General features: G+C 44.1%; 3 protein-coding genes across 4 annotated transcripts in view; 1 reads left to right on the top strand and 2 right to left on the bottom strand.

Moving 5' to 3' along the window:
* LOC114444601 (scavenger receptor cysteine-rich type 1 protein M130-like) overlaps positions 1–22,501 on the bottom strand; it is a 902,860-nt gene that overhangs the window by 146,415 nt on the left and 733,944 nt on the right. The gene's annotated exons all lie outside the window — the stretch shown is intronic.
* The window catches only part of LOC114444595 (scavenger receptor cysteine-rich type 1 protein M130-like), a 493,351-nt gene that overhangs the window by 196,581 nt on the left and 274,269 nt on the right, over positions 1–22,501 (top strand). The gene's annotated exons all lie outside the window — the stretch shown is intronic.
* The window catches only part of LOC114444609 (leucine-rich repeat and fibronectin type III domain-containing protein 1-like protein), a 182,498-nt gene that overhangs the window by 123,444 nt on the left and 36,553 nt on the right, over positions 1–22,501 (bottom strand). The window contains exon 2 of the mRNA XM_028419325.1: positions 16,461–16,500. The gene's annotated coding sequence lies outside the window, so the exon portion shown is untranslated. The remainder of the gene's footprint in view (positions 1–16,460; positions 16,501–22,501) is intronic.

The following is a 22,501-nucleotide window of genomic DNA, read 5'->3' as shown; positions in this document are numbered from 1 at the left end:
GATGATAGGCAGAACACAATACGAGTGGGGAGAGAAATTGCACAGAAACAAATCAGGGCTGAAATTGCAGCGTTTGATTCATGCAGGATTAGTGCTATCAGGACTGTCTGTCTTCAGCACAATTCACAGCCTTACTTTACAAATTACAGACCATGCAGATTTGTGGAAATCACTGGCAGTTGTTGCATTTAGAACAAATTGACGTCCCTGGTATCATTAGAGCTGAGTGAAGGGGTCTGAAGAGAATAAGAGGTTTTTACCCAGACAGATAAAAATAGATGCTTTTGCACCATTTTTGCATCATTTCCTTTCTCTGGCCGTCTCTCTCACTGTCAGTCATGTCTGTTTTTGGTGTTTTTGTGCATGTCATTTTCTCAGTGTGGTCACTGAAGGGCTGCGTCTACACTCACCTGCATGTAAGCACGCCTCCTGCATGTGTCTGCGGCTGTGCGCTTGTTGTCGGTGAACTTCCTGTGGAGTTATTAAAGTTAGATTACGCTATCAGAGGATGTCCTCTCGCTCTACCGTACTGCTGCTCTTCCCAGAGACAAAGGGCTTATTTTTAGCCGTGTAATACACACACAGTCTACACACACACTCAGGCTTGATCGTGACTCTCTCCACAGGCATAAGAGAGTATCAAACATTCACAAAGATCCAGCTTTATGTGATGGTGTGTGACATCACTAACCGTTATAGATTAAAGCAATTTTTATAGATTTTAAAAGCTATAAATATCTATACTCCTATTGTCGCCATTTACTTAATCCACACAACAAATCCTCTTAATCCATAGTACAAAGCTCATCACATTAATGCTACATCAGATGCTATCAGTGAGACCGGACAACCAATCAGAGGGGAGGATGATGAAGCTGTCCAATAAGAGGGGGACTACAGCTCTTCTCTTCAGTCAGGCATGCGTCCAGCCCCTGCACAGCCAGAGCGTTGTGGGTTCATTAACAGTCTCACAGCACCTCAGCTCTATTGGACTACAGCTACGCTCAGGCTCATTAAAACATACACAGCCGAATACAAACCAAGCAAGAAGGTCAAACTACCAAACACCTCATTAACAATCTGACATTAAAAAAAGCCAGAAAAATGGTTTCACCTCAACAGTCAGACTCATTAAAACACAGTTAAACTGCAAAAAAAGAACACCAGCAGGACCTTAACGAGCAGGAAAACAAATGTATTAAGTGATGTTGCTCTCATTGCTGTGGTGTCAAGCAGGGGTGGGACGATACCGGTAACTCACGAATCGGTTCTGTGGTGATGTGTAGCCCACGACATTGACGATTATCGATATTAACTTAAGCGAAACAGCGAACGTGCAGATATCCAGCAATCTCAACGACATATTCGCTGCGTCAGTCACCACCGCTGGCTCTGTCTCGCCTGCAGCCTTCTTTAAGCACCTCTGCCTTGTGAGCGCCAGTATGACTGTCTCCTAAAACCTGAAGTGTCTCCACACTAGTGGAAACTAGCGGGCGGGTCTTTGATTTGTTTTTCATTCTTCTCTGTTTTTACTCGCTTCTTGTCTGTTGTTGTTAGTTAGCTTGTGTTCTTCTTCACTGGCCGCTGCTTTCCTTCACTTTACCCCAATTTACTCGAATAGCGAATAGCGGTAGATATTGGGGAGTGACAGTGACACTGACAACAGGTAATGTGTAATAAAATATCGATACTGGCCGTCAGTGAATCGATTATTTATTGCCAGAGAGCACAACAATATATTGCAATATTGATTTTTTTCCCACCCCTAGTGTCAAGCTGAGGCACCGCTGGAGCCCAAAACAGTACGTAAAAACATCGAGTGGATCTAATTTAGAAACAGGTAAAGTCCTCTTCACAGTGTCATTACACTAAGCTCAAACAGCAGCAGGCAGACAACACGTCAGGCTCTTCACCACTGTCACAGTGATGTGTGTGTCTCTCTGCTGGGTGCTACGTACATCTGCAATCTGAGTACAAAGTGAGCCGAGTTGGATTAATATCAGGTGAAAATACGGCAAGTTACAATGTGGCGTGTTAGCACTTCCTGCTCCCTCAGTGTGTGTTTGTGTTTTTTGACTGATGTGTGGAATAAGGTCTGTGGTTAACACAGACTTGGCAGATCTTTATTCTACAACACAACGGAAAGTTGTGATTTTAAACTAAAGTCAAACAAGGAAGAGAAGAAACTTCTCACCAAGACATGTTTGAACACAGGAGGACTCAACAGAACAGTCCTCCTGTGTGAAATGCAGACCAGAGGAGCCAGGTGAGACCTCCCAGATGTATCTCAGGGGTAAAAGTGCTTTTAAAATGTCACTTACAACATTTAGTCCAGGTGACATTATCTGCTGCAGATGTCTGACAGTGAATGAGTCCGATGTTCTAACTGTTCACTCCAGGGACTGGTGGTCCATGTAAAGTTACCCCCTTCACATCCTCTCTGCTTTAAAGTCGCTGCAGATTCCGGCTCTGCGCGGCGACAGTAATCCAGCTGATCTCATCCTTTCTCTCCCAGTTCATCCTGTAATTGATTCATAGTGTTTTACACGTGGGCGTGAGATTGATTTTGACATCTTATGGCTCCAGGGAAAACTTCACTGCTATCAAATCCCAATGAAACATGAAGGATGAATATTAAAACTGAGAAAGGAATATTATATAGTTTAATATAGCAGTGATGCTGAGTGAGAAGCATCATCCGTGCACTTGAACTTCCTCCTAAAGTGAAACATTGGAGGAATGTTCTGCAGTGCTGCCCCTGACCCCTCTGAGGCGCTGCACTGCTTTCAGGTTTTCAGGCTGTTTGCTTAACATCAAAAAATAAAAAAGTAAATAAAATCCTTTCAGAGGAATGTATGAGGAATTCAACAATGCAGAAACGCAATTCATCATTCAGGAAGTCATCAGAGACAAAAACAGACGAGACTGTACAACTACCACCTGAGACCGGCTCCAAACGTGAAGTCCTCCTTCAAACATTCACTGCCCCAACTTTTTTTGCCAAATAGCCAAGAATTGGCTGGAAAAGTTGGCCAAGATGGCCACTGCCTGCAACTGCTCTTCAACAAAGTCACTACACGTTGGTTACCACAGTATTTGCTAGGTATGTCTGCAGCTTCAGCCACAGACTGCTGCTGCCCCGCTGCTCTAAGGACCGGCACAGGAAGTCCTTGCTGCCGTCAGACTGTAGAACTCCTCTGTGACTGTCAGAGCTGTGCTCACTAACTAAAGCATCATCACAGCTGCACCTCAAACAACTCGGTTACATCAACTGTGTTTTATCGTTTTATCTTCGCTTTGATCTGCTTTATGTGTGTGTATGTACATATTCTTTTTTTTTGTTGTGGCGTCATGTGCGTGTCTGTGTACATAAGAGTTTTTGCTGTTTATTGTATTTATCCTTAATAATGCTGCTACTACAACTTAATTTCCCCACAGGGATTAATAAAGTTAATCTTAATCTCAATCTGACACAACATCATGCCAACAGATCTGTGCCACCTTTTAATATCTGATATTTCCCAGAATGCTATGTTCACTCCTTATAAACATATAAAAACATTTGTAGCAGTAACTAGATGGAGACATAATGATGGAGACATTTCCATCAGCAGCCTGTGTCCATGTGTCCTTCGCCGCCATCTTGTCATTAGTTTTGTGTTAGCGCTGCACCATGGTCACATAATTACAACATGACTTTTCACTTAGAGCTGTGTCACGGACATGTCCATCAATAACACGATGACTTATTACAGTTCAGAGACACCTCACCTTCCTCTCGCCGTATCACAGCCATCGATTGCAGCGACTGACATTTGGAGACATGGCTCCCGCTTACACAGCAGCTCCCCTCACTGCTGTCCTGCTCAAGTTAATTGGCTAAATAAGGCCTGGTCTCACTGCGACAGTCAATGAGGTGTGAATGAGAGACAGCTGCTGACTGAGACAATGAGGCAGACTGACAGCAGGATGCAACACGCACACACACACACACACAAACACGCTCTGTATTCCTGGTTAATGCAAGGCATCCTTAAAGTAACACATGCATGTGAAAGTGTGACCTGCTGCAGCCACAGAGACATTTCTGACATGGATAATGGAGACTGTACTCTTCATCTGCCAGAGGTCTGCCTCTTAACAACAGAACCATCTCATTCCCTCTCCTTCAATTGATGTCATAACCCCCATCTGTGGCCAGGCTGCTCCGGTCAGTTCTTATCCTTCACTTACTGCTGCAGGCTGTGATCACCCAGATGGCAAACTCTGCTTTATCATAGCTCCTGGACAATGAACATCAGGAACACGGATGTTCAGGGGCTCTATACATAAATATAGATTTGTTGTGTGAAACACTGCAGGGATGTTCCTGGAGGAGCCGAGGCCCCACTGACTGCTGACTGCTGTTGTCGAATATGAGATCGGACAGTTGTTTGTCTATTAGCGCCGTTAATCACTCAGAGCCACCCGTGTCAATAAAACTCATTATATCAAACGAGCGGCTCATCAGCCGGGCTCTGCCCTGCTTATCATCCCAGCCAGGTCCAATCCATCACTGCTGCTTCATGAAACATCATCATCTTTTTTAATCAGCGTGGGCTTCTACATGACTGCACGCGACGGCTCAGCTGATTATCGGTAATTCCAGTTTAGAAGCCAAAAAAAACACGAGATCAACTTTACAACTGTACTTTTAGTAGTTGGGACGTACCGTTTGATGCAGTTATTTTGTGTCTGTCTTTATTTTAAGGCTTTATTTTCACTGGGGATTGTCATCGGGTTACAGAGGTGAACTAGTCGTAAAGCAAACAACACAAATGAGAGTGTATGTATTTGTGTTGTTTGCTGTTTCATAAGTAAACACTGCATTTAAACGCAGAAGGTGTCATGATCACGTTTTCAGACAATCAACAGAGCAACAACAACAGATCGAGATCATACGGCAGCTTAACCAGCTAATTGGACTAATACAGCTGTGTTGCGTGTCTGCCAGCTACACGGTGCTGAGGTGTGTGTGTGTGTGTGTGTGAGCCTGTGCTACTTCATCACAGTTGTTGTCACATGTCAGCATGCTGATGCCAGATGTGTCAGTTAGTGTTTAAAGCCTATTAACGGTGTCAGATGTGATCGGCAGCAGCTGGACACACAGTGAAGCTGACAGTATGTAGCTCTCACCCACAGACACTAATCTGCATGTCAGCCTGTTAGCTTGATGCTCCTTTTAGCATCAAATGTGACCATTGATCCAATGAGGAGTCACTGAGAGCTGCTGTCCCATTGGTCTCGTAGACTCAGGAATATGTCAATAATGCATTAATAATTAGTGTCTGTTGATTCTAAATATCGATGCTTCCTCTGGCTGATCAGTGTTTTTGTCTATGAACTGACCAGCTGACCTTGTTGCTGTGATCATGTGACTTGGAGTGAAGCTTCCTGGGAATGGATGGAAGCTGCATTGTATGTGGTAGAAAGATGACGTCTGAGACCTCCACCCCTGGTTTTTCCAGCTTAACATAGATGCCTCCCCGCCTCCTCTTTCTGTCCTCTCTGATGTGGAGAGTTTAAATCTTTTTACATCTTCGGCTTTAATGTGTTTTTGATGCATTTCCACAGCATTGCACACTACTCTAAGCAAATGTTTGTTTAAATGTTTTCACAGTTTGAGCAGTTACTCTGGGTTAGAAGTTGGATCTGAACAATAATAGCAGATATGACAGGCTGGTTTCCAGAGTCTGCTGGCAGGAGGAGGATTTCTGTGCTCCACCTCTGGATGGCGTCAGGCCAGGTCCACTAATGTGTTTGACACATAAATTTGACATTTGATGCACAGTTAAACCCATAAACTCCAAAACAGATCCTCAGATCTTTGAGAGACGTGACCCACATCCACCACATGCAGCTGTGTTGTTACTGATCAACCTTATCTGCATGTTATACCTGCTTACATACTGAATACTGCATCAACATGTGTCACTGCAGTGTGTCTGGAGCCTGTGTGGAATTCTGATGCAGTGGTTTAAATGTGAATCATGGTAGAACTACAAAGACCCATGAACAGATCAACTGAGTGGCTGCTTTGCAGATTAAAATCAACTCAGGAAGGAAATGTGACGGCGATCATGCAGTCATCTGTGACGGCACGCTGTGGCAGTCCTCAAGGAATCTTCACATGATTTTTAGGAGTTCTGGAAAAATACTCCACTTATTCAGAGGTCTGAGGGAGTGACTTACTCTGTCAAGACACGCTGAACTGTTCAGCCTCTCTGTGCCTGGTTCTACTGGTGCATGCGGCTGCTAACATTAAAGTGCCGATTTAAAAAGCAATTTCAAGTGTGAATACAGACGTTACATTTTTTGTATCGGTCTGCACCCCCAGCAGGCCTGCATGAGCGCGTTACTACAGCATGAAAGCAATGACAGTAATTACAGTTGTAGCTCAGGAGTGGAACATAAGCTCAGTACATGTGTGTGCAGCAATCACACTGCGAATGATTTAGGAATGATCCAGAAGTTTAGAACTGAGGCAACTGGACTCATGAAACTGAAAACTGTGAAGACACATGTAGGAATTCATCATTGTCGTGAAAAGACACACAGGAAATGGTAATCTCCCCCACCTCTGGGGGTCCTATTTGTGTGCAAAGATGTGAAACATTAGTGGTAGAGAGTGTGAACTCTGTCTGAGTTGTTGTTGGTGACTGTGAGGACGCCAGTCTGGAGCAGAAATCTCTCTCGGCTTATTTGTTGAAGGAGTTCCAGCAGAAATTTGACCCAGTGCTGCTAGCTAGCCTCCATCGCCTGGCAGCTAGCTGTCAGCTGGGTCAATACTTGGCTGCAGTTCTCCGTTTGCAGTCCAGAGGCTGCCTGCTCCCATTACTGCTATTCAAAGGCTGCATTCACTCTCCTCCTCTTTTTATAGGCCAAGATGCAGTCATGGTTCTGGCACTGTCCAGAGTCCTCGCTGCTTCTCTCCAGACTCCTCCGATTCGCTCCCTCTCTCTCCTCATGTGCCTCTTCGGTCATCCTCCTGCACAGCTTGGCCAAAACACTACACAAACCTTTCAAATCTGCACAGCTTCCTCTCTAACAGCATCCTCCTCCTGTTACCCGGAGCAGGAGTCAGAAATTAATTTGTGCTCAGACGTGGCTGATTTAGTCTCATCACACAGATCCCACGCCCCTCTCCATGACAACAATTTGCTGCTCCTCTGCTCTGATGCCCCACACCTTTTAATCCCTCAACATCCCAGTCTTAACGACTCCTAATTCCTTCCTACTGTAACGCAGATGATGATGTCTGCTTGCTGCTGCTTGTCACTAGGAGGACTCAATTACAGAGTGCAGAGGAACACAGCCCACAGAAATACGACCAGTCTCTGCTTTCATACACATGACTTCACTCACCCACCTGCTGCTTTCAACTAAACTGATTAAAGAAAACTGACTTATTTTCTGAAACACTCTAAATGTGTGTATGTACATACATAATACACACATGAGGCAGAGGAGACCACAGTCATGGTCACACACAGTAAAGGCATGTGTACGTTTAACAAAGGAGGAGAATAAGTGTGTGTGAGATTAAAGTCATTTTCTCTGCAGACTGTTAGGCTTGTTCCTCTCAGTGCATAATGTACACGTGTGTGTGTGTGTGAGTCAAGGAGTATTACAGCCTATCAAAGCTAAATGTGAAACACAGTGGTGCAAATGGGCTGAGAGATAGAAATGATGAGAGCGATGATCAGCAGGCAGCGAGTCCACAATTACCACCCAGCTCCGATCTTAACCTCCACTCAGAGCCTGATTCTGTGAAGGGCCGACTCATGGGCATCACAGAGCTGCCTCACATAGAGGGGACAGCAGAGTTTCTGACACACACTATACCGTAAAACTTCAAATTATAGCCGAGTCCCGAACTGACACCTGATTATGGATTTGGACATATAAAGGCCGGGTCTGATTTTTTAGATTTTGCCTGAATAAACTCTCCTAAAGCCCAACCGATCGCCTTTTAACCAGTTCTACCCTGTGCAAACATTCTGACAGGCACTGCTTGCTTGACATCCCTCCAGAACTCATTCCTTTTTTATTCTATTAAAATATTCTTTTGTTACGCTGTCGGCAACAACACACAAAAAGTTCATGACCTGTGTATCTGCCCTGGATTCAAAAAAGGTCCACGCTCCTTCCTGATGGCCACAATCACGTTTATTTCTCTGAAGGTTATTGGAACACCGTGAAAACTAAAGACAATAAAACATTTCTGTCACAGAAGATTCTCTTCACTGTGTGCGCTACATGAAGTTTTCTGTGAGCATGAAGTCCTCCGTCTCTCTGTAGTCTCTGCTCTTCTGTAATCTCACGTAACTTAAGCTCTCATTATTAATTTGCAAAAATAATTTTTACAAACTCCAGCAATCTCATAAGGTAATGAGCAAATTTAAAACTACCATAGTGAGGGGTGCTTAAGCAGAGATTGCTGGAGTTTGTAAAAATTATTTTTGCAAATTAATAATGAGAGGTTAAGTTACATGAGATTACAGAAGAGCAGAGACTACCGAGAGACAGAGGACTTCATGCTCACAGAAAAATTTGTGTAGCGCTGGTTTTACATGGCGCACACAGTGAAGAGAATCTTCTGCGCCGTACTCTTCACGTGTTCCCAGAAGGCAAGGGCCACCGTGGCGACAAAGAGAAGGAATTTAATCATGTTCTCTCATTTTTGGAGAGCGAATGTTTTCTCCACAATAATTAAATAGCCCCAAATAGACGCCTGTCCCAAATAAAAGCAGGGACAATTTTGCGATTTAGGCAAATAAAGGCCCGGGCTATTATTCGAAGTTTTATGGTATATACATAAATGTATTCTTCCATTAAATTTGCCATTTTATAAGAGTATTATGAAGAAGTAGTATTAGCAGTTTGAGCAGCGACACTCGAGTCCAGCAGATGAGGCATTTCGGACTTGTTGGTAGTTAAACAGGGGCCTGTTTGAGCAGAATGCGTGGAGGGAGGAGACACATTGTTCCATCTAATCACACAAAGCTCCTCTGTAAATCACAATCTTATTATAGTCTGAATGGAAACACACCTGAAGCATGCAAAGCATGAAGAGGGGAAAGCATGGCAGAGCGTTATCACAGAACGACACAGATCATCTCAGGAAGCCGGAACCAATCCAACATTCTTTCACTTTCAAGCAGATTCTGATCATTATCAGTTATTAAGAGGACTCTTGTGTCTAGATGTTCCTACCCAGCTGCAGCGCAGGCTCCAGAATACCTGCCAATCAAAATCCTACCATAAAATAAAAGCCACTGATTTCAGCTGCAAATGTTAAGATGATTCAGACAGATAAGAGGTAGAGAGGCAGGCGGCAGACCGAGTTCACCAAGTAAGAGAACATCAAACAATAAAAGACTTAAACATGTAATTAAAGCTGACATTTAAAAATGTTAAGTAGTCTGGAGTGGCTGTGTGAAAGAACGGATTACTGACACTTACGCCATCATGTCTAACATGAAGAAACTTTCATGATGAATAAGTGAAAGATTTGAGCTCCGTCGGTGCTTCATCAGGTCAGTGAGGATCAACAGTGACATGAAATGCATTAAGAGCACATATTCCTGCAGTGTTTACTGTCCCCACATGTGTCCCTGAGCTGCACTGATGAAAAGCCAGACCCTCCCAGAGGCTGCTGGGAATGCCGTCAAAGAACTCCAACATACTTAATACGCAGCTGGAGATTCCATCAATTATTGATGATAATGGTGGGCCGGCCTCCCCCCACCAGCTCTACCTGCATGTTTCAAAGCCGGAGCAGACCGATCAGACATGAGGGGCTGATTGGTCAGTCCAGGCTCTGGGAGGACACTGTCCCTCCAGTTATCGGTGCTGTTAAAACAGTCATCCTGTCTGACACCACTAAGGTTACAGCTCGGTCAGGGTTAAGTACAAGAAGGAGAGGAGGAAGCCTCCCAACAAAAAGACCCAGAGCACCCTAAGTGTCTTCTAAACGCTGCACACAAGCAGCCCCACAAAGCTGCAAAGAGGACATCGGGGGGGCTGAATGCACCACAACCAACTACTCTGTAAGGTTTTAAACGTCAAAAAAGCTGCTCAACGATTCAGCCAACAGTCCAATAACAAAGACATTTCATTATCGATAATAACAGAAGGTGACTAACCGATGGTTTTAATTGTCGTCCACTCGTGTTCTGCTGCTGTGCAGCTGTTCTTAATTAGTGCTCTCTGTGAACTCTGTATTTCATCATACAAATCAATACCACACAATAAAGTGCAGCTGGGTCAATGAGTCCTCCTCCAGGTGTTTCATGAAAACATGCTGGATCCTGCCTTATGGATGCTTGTTACATTAGATCATGTTCTGTATGTGACCACACATAAAAAACTTTCATCTGTCTCTACAGCAGAGTCCATTTTTATACATATTCAGTAAGTTGCTGCCAAATCTGCTCCACAAAGCTCCAGTCATTGTTTGTGTAGGAGGAAAAAAAAAACACTGGACTCATTACAATTAGCTCAGAGATAATATTTTGAAACTGCACGGCCCCCATTGTGATTCACAATCCTCCCTAATCCGAGTCCTCCCCGCAGCAGCGCTACGTGCCAGGCCTGCCCCTTTATTTCTGTCCAATAATGAAAAGCCCGGCAGCACCACTGTCCCAGAAGCCCCTGCGGTTGCCATGGTAGTTAAATAAGACTCGTTAAGATCAAAGGCACAAAGAAGATTGTTGACTCTCCAGGGGAGGCGAGTGGAGCCCACAGGAATGCAATTAGAGGCGAAGCAGGGATCCTCCACATACCTGATGTTACGCTAACAAGTGCAGATGTAGCCGTGGAACCCACAGCAACTACCAGTGCTGTCTCTGAGGAGGAGAGTGTGTGTGTGTGTGTGTGTGTGTGTGTCCAGAGGGTGAATTAAAGAGGCTGTGTCTGAATGCAGCAGGAACAAGTTGTGTGTGTGTGTCTGTGTGTGTGTGTGTGTGTGTGTGCAAAACCAGCTAGAAATGTGCACACAGGCCCACACCAGGTGTGTGTGTGTGTGTGTGTGTGTCTGTCTGTGTGTGTGTGTGTGTGTGTCTGTGTGTGTGTGTGTAGTGAAAGCAATGGGTGGGCACAGAGGGAGATGAAAGGGATAATAGGTGCTCACTGAAGGCGACAGCTCACCTCTAATGACACAGACTGATGGTTACAATTACTATAATCACTAATAGATTTAGTGTAACTGCCATTTTAATGTGATTTTTTATGAATTGCAGAAATAACTTTGAACCAGAGCGAGCACATTTAATTTAATTACATACAGAGTTCAATTATTGGTTTTGTGAGCAGCTTCTCTGAGGCAGCAGGGACGGCCATTAAAGACGTGTTTGCTAAACACTATTTGCTGCACAGCATTCCTGTGAAGATGAGTAGTAAGAGGTTAGAATCAAATCTATTTTATATCACTCCATCCAGTAAAATGAAAACATTTTTTAACTCTGAAGGATCATAAAATGTTTAAAGAAGAGATTCGTTTAATAAATCCCCACCACCCAAAATGTGGTCTAACCTTAAGGTCGCAGCTTTGACTGGACGTTTTTAAATGGATACATCAAAAACCATAAAAACATGTCTGCTGTATTCACTTCTTAAGTTCCCTTTATTTGAAACTGATGTGTCATTCATTTAAACTTCACGTAAAGAGCACAGCAGCAACATGAAACCCTTTCTTTGACGACTGATGCTCCAGAAAAAGGAAACAGAGTGAGTCACTCACTCCTACTGCCTCTGCCGACTACGTCTCTACGTTGTGTTGTGAGTAGTGATCACTGCTCCATACAATGTCCCTGAATCACAAAGCTGCAGCAACATTATCAAATACACACACACACACACACTAAAGACTGGCCTCGTTGTTACGCCCAGGTCCAGGTAACCAGCAGGATGCCAGATGAATCATTTGTGTATTATGAGTTATAAGTTGCTCTTTAACAGCATTTGAGGATGAAGAGGGGTCGCCTTCTAATCTGACGTCAAAACAATTTAACCAAACATCTGAAGAAAGTCAGTCAGCCATTTTTCTTGTCTGTTTTATGTATGTATGCTGTAAGAACTGTGTCACACATCACTGCAGAGCTCCTCTGGGTTTTATTGTGATGCTGTGCTTATTTATCACATTTAAACAGCACAGTTAGAAAAACAATAGTCAACAGTGACAGACAGAATGACAGGACCGACAGACTGTCTCCAAGAACGAACGGTGGACAAAGACGGTGACAGACAGGCAGTGTGGACTCAACAGAAAGTCCGCTCCACTGTAGGCTGGCAAGTTTTAGTGTTAGAGCCCAAAGATTTAGGATCACAGGGAGGGATAGAACTAAAACATCTAGAAACTGCAGACAATGCAAAGCTCCCAATGGCTGTAATCACAACAACAAGCTGTGGATGGTCCACGGTGGGTCCACAGAATCCATCCTAGAGGTTTTGGTTTAAAGTCACTTATCTAACCAGTATGAACACACACCATCTTCTATGAATGTGTCTGCAGACAGGTGTGTGTGCGTGTGTGTGTGTGTGCGTGTGTGTGTGTGTGTGTGTGTGTGTGTGTGTGTGTGTGTGTGTGTGTGTGTGTGTGTGTGTGTGTGTGTGTGTTGCTGCATGAAGGGAAGTTTGAACAAACTTCAAAGAGCACACAGCTAACTTAAATCCACTGGAATCCAAAAAAGAAGTGGACTGGGACCTTCTTACTGGAACTCAATCAATTCAAATCAGACAGAGAAGAGTCGTGGTTTGAAGGTTTAAAGAAAAAAGAAGACTTCATCTGGAGATCGCTGATGAGCTGCAGGGAAGCATCTCAGAGGAGCCGTCAGAAGAAACATCATCAGTATATATGAAAAGAACAAACAGCAGAGAAGGAAGGCTGTGAGTGGGTGTGGAGGTGTCAGGTTAGTATGGCCCTGCATGCTCTGTGGTTTGGTCTGAACAGGCCACACAAAGGCCCCGTTCAGACTGGAGAAAGTCATTCCAGCTAGAGTAGGATTGAGCCCAGACAGCCTTTAAGCTGGATGCGTTCAGACCTATTTTCAAATCTGGCTAGCACACACTTGTGTCCGCACTCAATCTGGCTTCATCCAGCGTGTATGCTGTCCTCCAAACCACTAGGTGGCGCCTCGTAATATACAGAGTCCGTCCAGGCTGCGGTAGGACCACGTGTGCGCATGCGTCCTGTGGTTTTTTGTCCCGTGTCACGCCCCGTGAACCGAAAGTAGCCCATCGCTAACCGAAAGTAGCCCATCGCTAACCGGAAGTAGCATGTCGCTAGCCGGATTTGCTAGCCACATTTGCGTTCACACCTGAGCCACATTTGAGCCAATAGGCGGATCAAACTGGATACTGCCGGATTCGAGGTGTTCACACTCAGAAAAAACACATCTGGATAGGCCTGAATCCTGCTTTAGCCAGATTTGTTTCCCCAGTGTGAACGGGGTAAAAGAGAGCTAGACTCTCTCACCCTCTCTGACTACGTCTAGCAGTCCACAGACTGGAAGTCTCAGCCGCTCAAACACTGCATGGAGATGCAAGTCAGAGCTAGCAACGGCTAGCAGACGGCATTAGCCTTTGACTTCTTGAAAACCAGCATATACACTAATGTTTTACTCAGTTTGTAAACAGTTAATAAATTGATCTCTGTGAAGCTCCGATTAGCAGCTCTACCATCATAAAGGCTTTTATGAATAAATAAACTTCTCCAAAGCCAAATTTGGTCACATACCGGCGCAGCGAAGCGTCCTGTAATCCATCTGTTGTCTGTTTAACTGCCTCCCTGTGGTCTCACTAAGCAAACTAACAGTGAATTAATTGTTTCTCTTTCTTCACCGCTGCATCTTTAATGAAGTTGTTCCAGGGCCAAGCAGCTCTCTGCATGCTCTCACTCATGTATCGCTGCTTGTTTTCAATTATTGTTTCTTTTTTTTCCACTATTAACCACAAAGATCATCGAAGAGTTAACTGTGTGTTAACAGGGATGCTGTACTTTGGAGCCTGGCAGCATCGTCAGCTGTCCCTGCTTCAAAAGAGACGTAGCTCCACCTTCACCTTCAGTATGAGATCATTTTTTTAAAGTAGTAATCTCCTTTTGTTAACCTTTTATCAATTATGGCCAAAAACACACACATATGGATGCATTACAACAACATAGTTCAAGTTTCTTATCAATATACATGAACCTGTACACACACACACACACACACAGCACTAAACTCTGCCGACAGTAAAACCTGTGGAGGACACAGCTACATTACTGCTGCTCATATAAAGCAGCAGCTTTTATTGGAGCGGAGGAGGAGGTGAGGTAAAAACCCATAAACATGTGATCTATCTCCCCCTCAGTGTTTTTATTTAAAGGCAAAGCACTCCTGTTTTACTTTGGACTCCTTATAGTTGTGTTGTCTAACAAGAGGAAAACAATTTTAACAGGGTGATAACTCACCAACCATCACACACACACACACCAGGTTTAACCCCACTTTCTGGCCAGTGACGCAGCTGCTGGTGAACAAATGTCCGTAGCTATGGATGGACCTTCATGTGTTGGCCTGTTGTGTTGCTGCCTGAGCTTCATCAAGCTGTCATGGAGTCAAAATAAATATTTCAAATGAGCACGACTGCAAAGTGACACAAAACAACACAACACTGCAACCACAACAACACAAAGACAAACTCACGGCCCTGCAGCCAGAAAACATGTGGAGACGTTCCCACGTCAGGTTTCCATCAAACCAATCAAATCCATCTTATCTCTGAACTGACTCAATTATTCAAGGTGGATTAATATTTAGATCCTTTAATTGGACGCATTGACTCCGACAGTGTAAACAGCTCCGACATGCAGCGTTCAGGCAGATGTAAATGCCTCCGTGCACTGAAGCAGAAGACACAGTTATTCATGATCAAATGAATCTGTAACAACAGCAGCACCCTGAGCACACATGTTTCTGACGTGCCTCAGTCAGTGTAGATGCTTCTCACTGGGATGATGATGATGTGTGTGTGTGTGTTGGGGGATCATACCATCATACCAAACATGAGGCTACATGTCACACAGTGAGTGAGTCAAACAGTGGTGTAGCATCATGGTACACAGGATCTGCATTTCTGGGGAGCATACAGTATGCAAGCACAGGACACTTGGTCTGCACGAGTGATGTATAAGTGTGCAGCACAGAATATGGATGAAAAAGTTTGATTGACCTTCAATGTACTGCCATCATGCTCAGTATCAGCCCACACGCCTTTAACACCGTCGACACTCTGAAACAGTTTCAGCCTCAATCAATAGAAGAATCAATGAGAAGGTTTGGCTGCAGAGACGGTTCAGAGTTAGAGTCTAATAGGAGCAGTAAATGGTTTGTTGATGGTCTGAAGTCTGTCAAACATCGTGCTTAACTCACAGACTCGCTGCCTATAGGCTAGAATAGAGTGTTTATGCAGAAGGAAAGGATAACATGAATAAAGATTTGGAGACAGATACTGTTAATATCTCAGGGGACAGTGCAGATCATGTTTAAAATGTCCCAGGTAGAAATGAATCATGCACATATTGTTGCTGATACATTAGGCCTCAGTATTTATCATGCTTACAGACGTGAATGGCTGCAGTGTTACTTCCAGATAACAGTGTGGGTTCAGTGCGATCAGATAGAACACACTCCGTGTTTACCTCCTTACATTGTTCACCACAATCTGATGTGTATGGACAGCCATTACTCAGACAGACATTACACTGTCAGTGGTTGGCCGGCAGGATAAGTGGCTGCTCTATTAGAGGACGGCCGGGCATGTGTTTGTGAAAACGCATGTCGACATAATGAGTACCTGACATCTCCCAGCTCTGCTGTGTCACTGTAGAGTGCACCCAGCTCTGCAGAAACACTTCTGGTCATTCAGCCGTTCATTCAGCCAGGGCACGTCTGTCCATTCAACGTTTTCCACTACGTCTGACACCTGTCCATCCATCATCACATCATGTCCAACGGTCGCCCTGAACTTCACTGTGTAAATATTCTCATCCAAGTGGAAGTAGGGCTGAACATTGCGATCTCAGACAACGCGATTTTGAGATCGTCAAAGCCACGGTATTTTGCACTGCTCCTAACTGAATCGGGTTTTGTTTTGTCAAATGCTACGTCTGAAAACGAAAAGAAAACGGAGGAACTGGTCCCTAAAACGATTTTTGTTTCTTTAAATTTCTTTAAAGAATCGTGATATAACATTTTTGCCACATCGCCCACCCCTAAGTATGATGTAAGTTTCTGTGATCTTTGCAAATGCTCATGTGCACTAAAACGTGATTTGAAAAAAATCGTGGATGAAATCGAAATCGCAATATTTGCCAGAAAAATCGGAATTCAATTTATTCTTAAAATCGTTCAGCCCTAAGTGGAAGGATCACTTACCATTCTGTCACCTGGCTGCAAGGTCGATCCCTGAGGAACCCTGAAACAACAACAAAGTCAGAACATTAGTTATATATATTCCAAAAAAGTTACAGTGGGTGAAATGTTCGCCAGGCAGGTCTGGAATCAGTTCTATACACGTTAGACAGGAGTAGAGCTCTGTGGCACAAAAAAGACAGCACACCTGTTTTATAGACACATTCCTTTTTAGGCTTGTATTAGATGCTCTGAAATTATCCCCTGAGAACTCTGTGTTAAAATGTCTTTACAGTGACTCACCAATGAGTCTGGGGATAGTGTCCAACACCCACCCCTCCATCACTACTACTACTACTACTTAAAACTTTTCAAATGTGTCTTTTTTTCCCACCCAGTGATGACGTGGAGCAAACAACGGCCTCCGTCCTGTACAGTGGGTGAATGTGTTTATTATGGCTTCATGTTGTGTATAATTAAAGGTGCAGCCTTGAAAGGTAGACTGCAAACTTCAAGCTTTAGTCTTCAGGACTTCAGAACCTCAGAACCTTTTACAGCTGTAAGTCCAGGAAATTTGAAGTCTACGCTAATTTATCAGCAGATCCAGTCTTATATTTTGGAGCTAGAACTGAACAGCAGCTCGAGGAAACTACAAAACTACTAAACTGTTGTCTGAAATAAATCTGACTGCTCACTCTGCTACTATCTCTCAAGCACTTTTATTATAGCAGTTAAGAGGAAGGGCAAATGACATGCAGAGGAAGTCATGAGTCAGATTTGATGTTGTGAGAATATAGTTGAACCCAGTGAGTCATCACGACACCCATTCTCATTCCATCTTTTAGCGTTTGTTGCCAAACTGCATCCCTTCGCAATAAAGAAACGCTGAAATGGAGGCAAATGGATCCATTTTAAGACACAGAGGCGGCTGACAAATGGATGTCATCACGGAGGAGAAGGAACGAGCGCTGGCAAAGAGCAGAATAAATAACAGGGGGATGGGTTTGTTCCATCTACATGTCTGTGTATTTGATAGATGACTTATACACACTAGAAGAGGGGGGGGGCATGGCAGATACACACAGCAAATCAAAAAAGGGCAAAATATAGATCGATCCATCAGCTGTGATTGCAGCACCACTCAACTTCCGTTAACCATTTTGTCCTCCTCTCCCACTCCCAGCATTCTTCAGCGTTACGTCCCCGTCCAGCTTCTTTCCTCCTTCATCCTTTCTTAACTTATTTCGAAGGAAATGTCATCAGACAGTGTCGATTATCAAAAGCCTTTCAGGCTGCTCGCCTCTGAATGGACCACTGCAGCTTTAAAAGCCAGCCTGCTGCTTTGATCTCCAGATAGCATTACTCACTGTATGTATGTATGTATGTGTGTGTGTGTGTGTGTGTGAGAGAGAGAGAGAGAGAGAGAGAGAGACGGTTTCACAAAGAAGCAGCTCCACCAGAGGACACATTCAGAGAAGTTCTGGGATTCCATTTAAATGAAGTTGTCCGGGTGTATTAAGAACAGCATTAGGTACAGAGTGAGGGAAATCTGTGTGAGTTCAGTTTGACTCCAATCAATCGTCTTTTACAATGAGAACTGTCTGTAGACGGTTTACAGACGCCCAGAGTCTGACCCCATGTGAGCACAGAAACTCCCCTTTAGTGATCAGACAGCTTGAACAGGACAGAGTCATAGGAGGGGGACAAACATGGAGGATCATTATTATTATAAGGCGAGCTAAAAACGTTTAGATCACTACGCTACGTTTCAGATTATTTCAGCAACAAGTCCCAGCCAATGTCCGGCCTGTGCATGTTCCATTTCCTGTGTAGGTTTTATTTGAACAAGGACAAGGATAATACTTTAATATGAATATAACGGTTTATGGCTTTCACGCTAACCTGCATGCTGTTCATTGGTCCAATGACCCGCTCTTCTCTGTGTGAGAAGATATCACCAGGAGCACTTGGACCCACTGGTGTGATGCACCGGGAAGTTCTGCTGAATTGGCTGTTGGTTTGTCACAGGTGTTTGTTTTCCTGTGACTAGATAATGAACACATAAATTAAAATCCTCCTATCAGTGACCACGTCCCCGCTCATGCAGCCAATCACATCCGAGCGTGAAATTTAAAACACGTCCTCTCTGCTGTCAGCGTTCTGTTCAGGTCCAAGCCTCAGCCCTTCTCCTCCACCTCAGGCACCACCAGTCAGAAGCTCAGGCCAGGTCAGCTTCTGATCCTCTCCATCCAGCTCCTCTCCACCACCAGGTCTAGACCCCGGGGGGACATGTTTCATCAGCTCCACCTCCCTTTCTTCCCTCTTCTAGGATGATGTCACATCAGGCTCTATACACAAAACACTGTATTGTACCTAATGGAATGAATGTTCCTGTTCCTTGGTCGCTCCTGATTGAACTGCCATTAGAAGCCGTTGTATGCAGCCTCTTTGTGCAGTAATTTCTTTGAAGAAACACACAATGATTAATGACAATGAAACCACTTTCAATGGCCTCTGTCTGATCAATTGTTGCCGTCTCTTCATAACCTGACTTCAATAACTACCCTTAAACGTTGACGTTCATTGTTCATCACTTCACACTGCGTGCAGGGCTCCTTCAACAGTGAAAACACATCCACAGCTCAGACTCTGCTCTCAGCATGCACATGATCACAAATGTATCGCCACTGTTCGAGTGGAAGATTGTAACTTCTAACCGCCCTGACTGCCAACCAAAAGCATCTGTAACACGTGTCTAATGAAACACTGAACAAATCCACAACTTAACTGGCTTTTCATGCTAATTCTGGGTCGTGAAGTCACAGTGTCACGTTCAGATGTGCAAATATTTCAACAAACACATCTGCTGAAGGCTCCAGGCTAAGGTCTCCACATCAGGCTTCACAGCTGATCAGCAGCCAGGCCTGTGCATTGTTGTGGAGGACGCACTGGTTATGGTTGTCTGATCTAATTATCTGCAGAGCATATCCCATCTACACAAGCATGCAGCGATATTATTCTACGATGAAACCCTCTGACCGCTGTCATTACAGCCGAGGCAGCAAACAACTAGGGAGGAAAGGTTAAAGCACACTTGGATGATGGAAGGCGTGCTGTGGGGAGGTACAGGCAACAGTCTCTCATTGTGCGGTTTTCATTTTTAAAAATAAAAGTTAAGAGCAGCTGGGAAAGTTTTTATGCTGATGATGGTGTATAGTTTCCAGTATAAGTTAAGAAGTAAACAAGAGAAGTGCTGAGGCATGAATGCATTAGCATCTGGACCAGAAGACAGGCAGGTTGGACCAAGTACACACAGACACACACGCAAGACACTTACCCAGAACACCCTGTCCTGAAATGTCTGCTCCCAGAATAAATAAAGTGACGATAAGAGAAAGATAACAGCAGACTAAACGTGAAAAAAGCACTTTCATGTGAACAAAGTTGGCATAAAGCCACAGACAGTGGACAAAGGCGTCCTCTCAGGAAATGAAGGGTAAATAAATCCCTGCATAATATGACAGAGGGCCACAACTGTGACTCATTACCATTATCGTCCTGTCACAGCAGCCTGTCTCACCACACTGCCGCAGCTCATTAACCCCCCTCACATCTTCAGCTGATTATCTCTGGTCCCTATGAAGCTGCCTGCTTCTTCAAAGGGAGCTGCACACTAATCATATTTTTTATAGGGTTGTCAACACCTGAAGCTAATGACAGCTTTCAAAAGCTATCTCTAATGTCCGTCTCTAATGTCTCAACACGTATAATGGACAACAACAAACATGAACCTTGACATTTTAAGAGTTTTTGCTACAGAAGCTGACCTTGGACCTTTTGGATAGAAACTGGATTGATTGGATGATCCATGTATTCATCTATATGGTAAAGGTAAATCTGGCTCGCTTCCTTTTGTTTGGGTTTGGGTTAACTGAAAGGAAATTAGTCATATCATCAATATGGAGGAGTTGAGACACACAAAACAAAATGTATAAACAAATGTTAACCGTTCTTTTTCAGCATAGCTTGGAGTCGATCTGTTTCTTTCTGTTTTGTTTGGCAGTGAAAACGTCACACAGCCAAAGCACATTCCCTGCAGGGATGAAGTTAGTGCTGGCACTGAAGACTGAACAGGTGGGGGAGGACAGGTGTAGGGTGTCTGCGGCTCTGTTTTTAATGGTTCACCACACAGACAGATCCAAAAACATATTCATTAGACGCATGATGGATATCAGCATTACAACTATCGGGAAATGTGGCGTCACCCTCTGACAGGAAGTGCAGCTTCCAGAAAGCTGAATTCCATTGAATCAGCAGGTTGGATTCTGTCGCTCGGCCTCAGTGACAGCTGTCCCTTTCCCTCCACATCACTGTCTATGTCTAACAAGAAAGCTCTACACAATGCACGGAGTCCTGCATCTAAAATCCTCCGATAATGCCACCATCCAAGATGAAGAGATCCATGATGGCATCAGAAAAATGATGATCAGGACGATCAGGGTCTACCAGCAGGTATGACCAGGCTGTGCATAGAGACTGCTAAAACAACTGAGTACATAACAATAGGTTGTAAGATGCTATCAGGCAGGCCGTGCAAGACGAGCATAACCCCAGCAACACTCCACAGTCCAAGGAACAGCTAAGGTCACAGAGACCGATAGGCAAGAAGCAAAGCACAGTCATTACAGTTTTAAATAAAACTCAGAAAATCTGAAATGTCTGCACAGTGTAACAGCAGCACTGTAGCTGAAACGTAGCAATTAACCTGCTTTTGCATGTAACTCTATTATTTCTGAGGAAACAATGGGAAATTAATCAATACTGAGTGCACCTTCTTTACAAAATCAAACTCTGCCTCTCAGACATCAGTAGTCCATTCATTGTCTCTCATCTGCCATGACTCTACATGTGCCAACACTCACTGCATCCCACACAGTGCATGCTGCAGCCTGATGAACTGAGTGGTGTAATGGTCTGAGTGCCCTCTGTGTGTGCGACTCATGCCTTAGGTGTGTTTTGAAAGCAACCTTGCATGTGTGTGTGTGTGTGAGTGTGTGTGAGTGTGCGCCAGATTCATTCTGTGTCGATTTCTGCCATCTCATTCTTCATGAATGATTCAGAAGACTCCAAATAGGAAATTGCCTACACACACACACACACAGCGCTCCGTCTCCCTTGGCATTTGCCACTTTGAAAGTGTGTGCAAATGCATTTGTGGAGGACCTATGTGCCTGTGTGTATGAAACCTCCTTTTCCTCCTCTCTGTGTGTGTGTGTGTGTGTGATCAGAGAGGAGGCAGCCCAAGGCTGTGGCCAGATCAGATTGAGTTGGCGGTGCAGAGCAGAGAGCAGCGATCAGAAGGAGATGCTCAGCCTTAATCTGATTGTGGCTCCAAACTGCACACTCCACTGGCTGAGAGCCACTGAGGACACACACACACACACAAACACACACACACGATGCAGACAAACATCAAAGAACAGGTGAAAATCTAAACACTGCATGGAACCCAAATCATGTCACAGTATATATCAGCAGTAATATGTAATTAACATCACTGTAACAGTTACATAGCAGGAATTCTTAACAAACTACTGATATGTAATCTGTAAAAAAATAAAACAAAAATAAAAACATTGCCAAACTACCATGATTGATTACAGCCAGTAACTCACATGTGAGCAGCAGTCACAAGTGTTTGGCCTCTGCACATGCTCTACAGGTAATGTGCAGAGAGACTGAACACTTGTTTGGAGAGGCTCTAAAAATACAAACACTGAAATATCTAAAGCAGGCAGAGTCAGAGCTCCTGTTTTCCACTGCTGTAAGCGTCTGTGGGGAACATGTATACATGTACATACTAAATCCACTTTATTTGCATGTGGTCAGCAATACGTCATGTTGGTAAGACCTCCACCATTCACAGGTTAAAGAGTCTGCTCGGCTCCTTTTGTCGTGTCATACATGAAGCTGTCATTAATACATCCTAGGTTTCTCTGCAGCTTTAAGAAAAGATGAAGTAAACTTGTGGTTTATTACTTGATAAGAATGTCTTTTGATGTGGA

Source organism: Parambassis ranga, chromosome 13 (assembly GCF_900634625.1).
Source record: "Parambassis ranga chromosome 13, fParRan2.1, whole genome shotgun sequence".
NCBI lineage: Eukaryota > Metazoa > Chordata > Actinopteri > Ambassidae > Parambassis > Parambassis ranga.
This window is presented reverse-complemented; position numbering and strand designations above follow the sequence as displayed.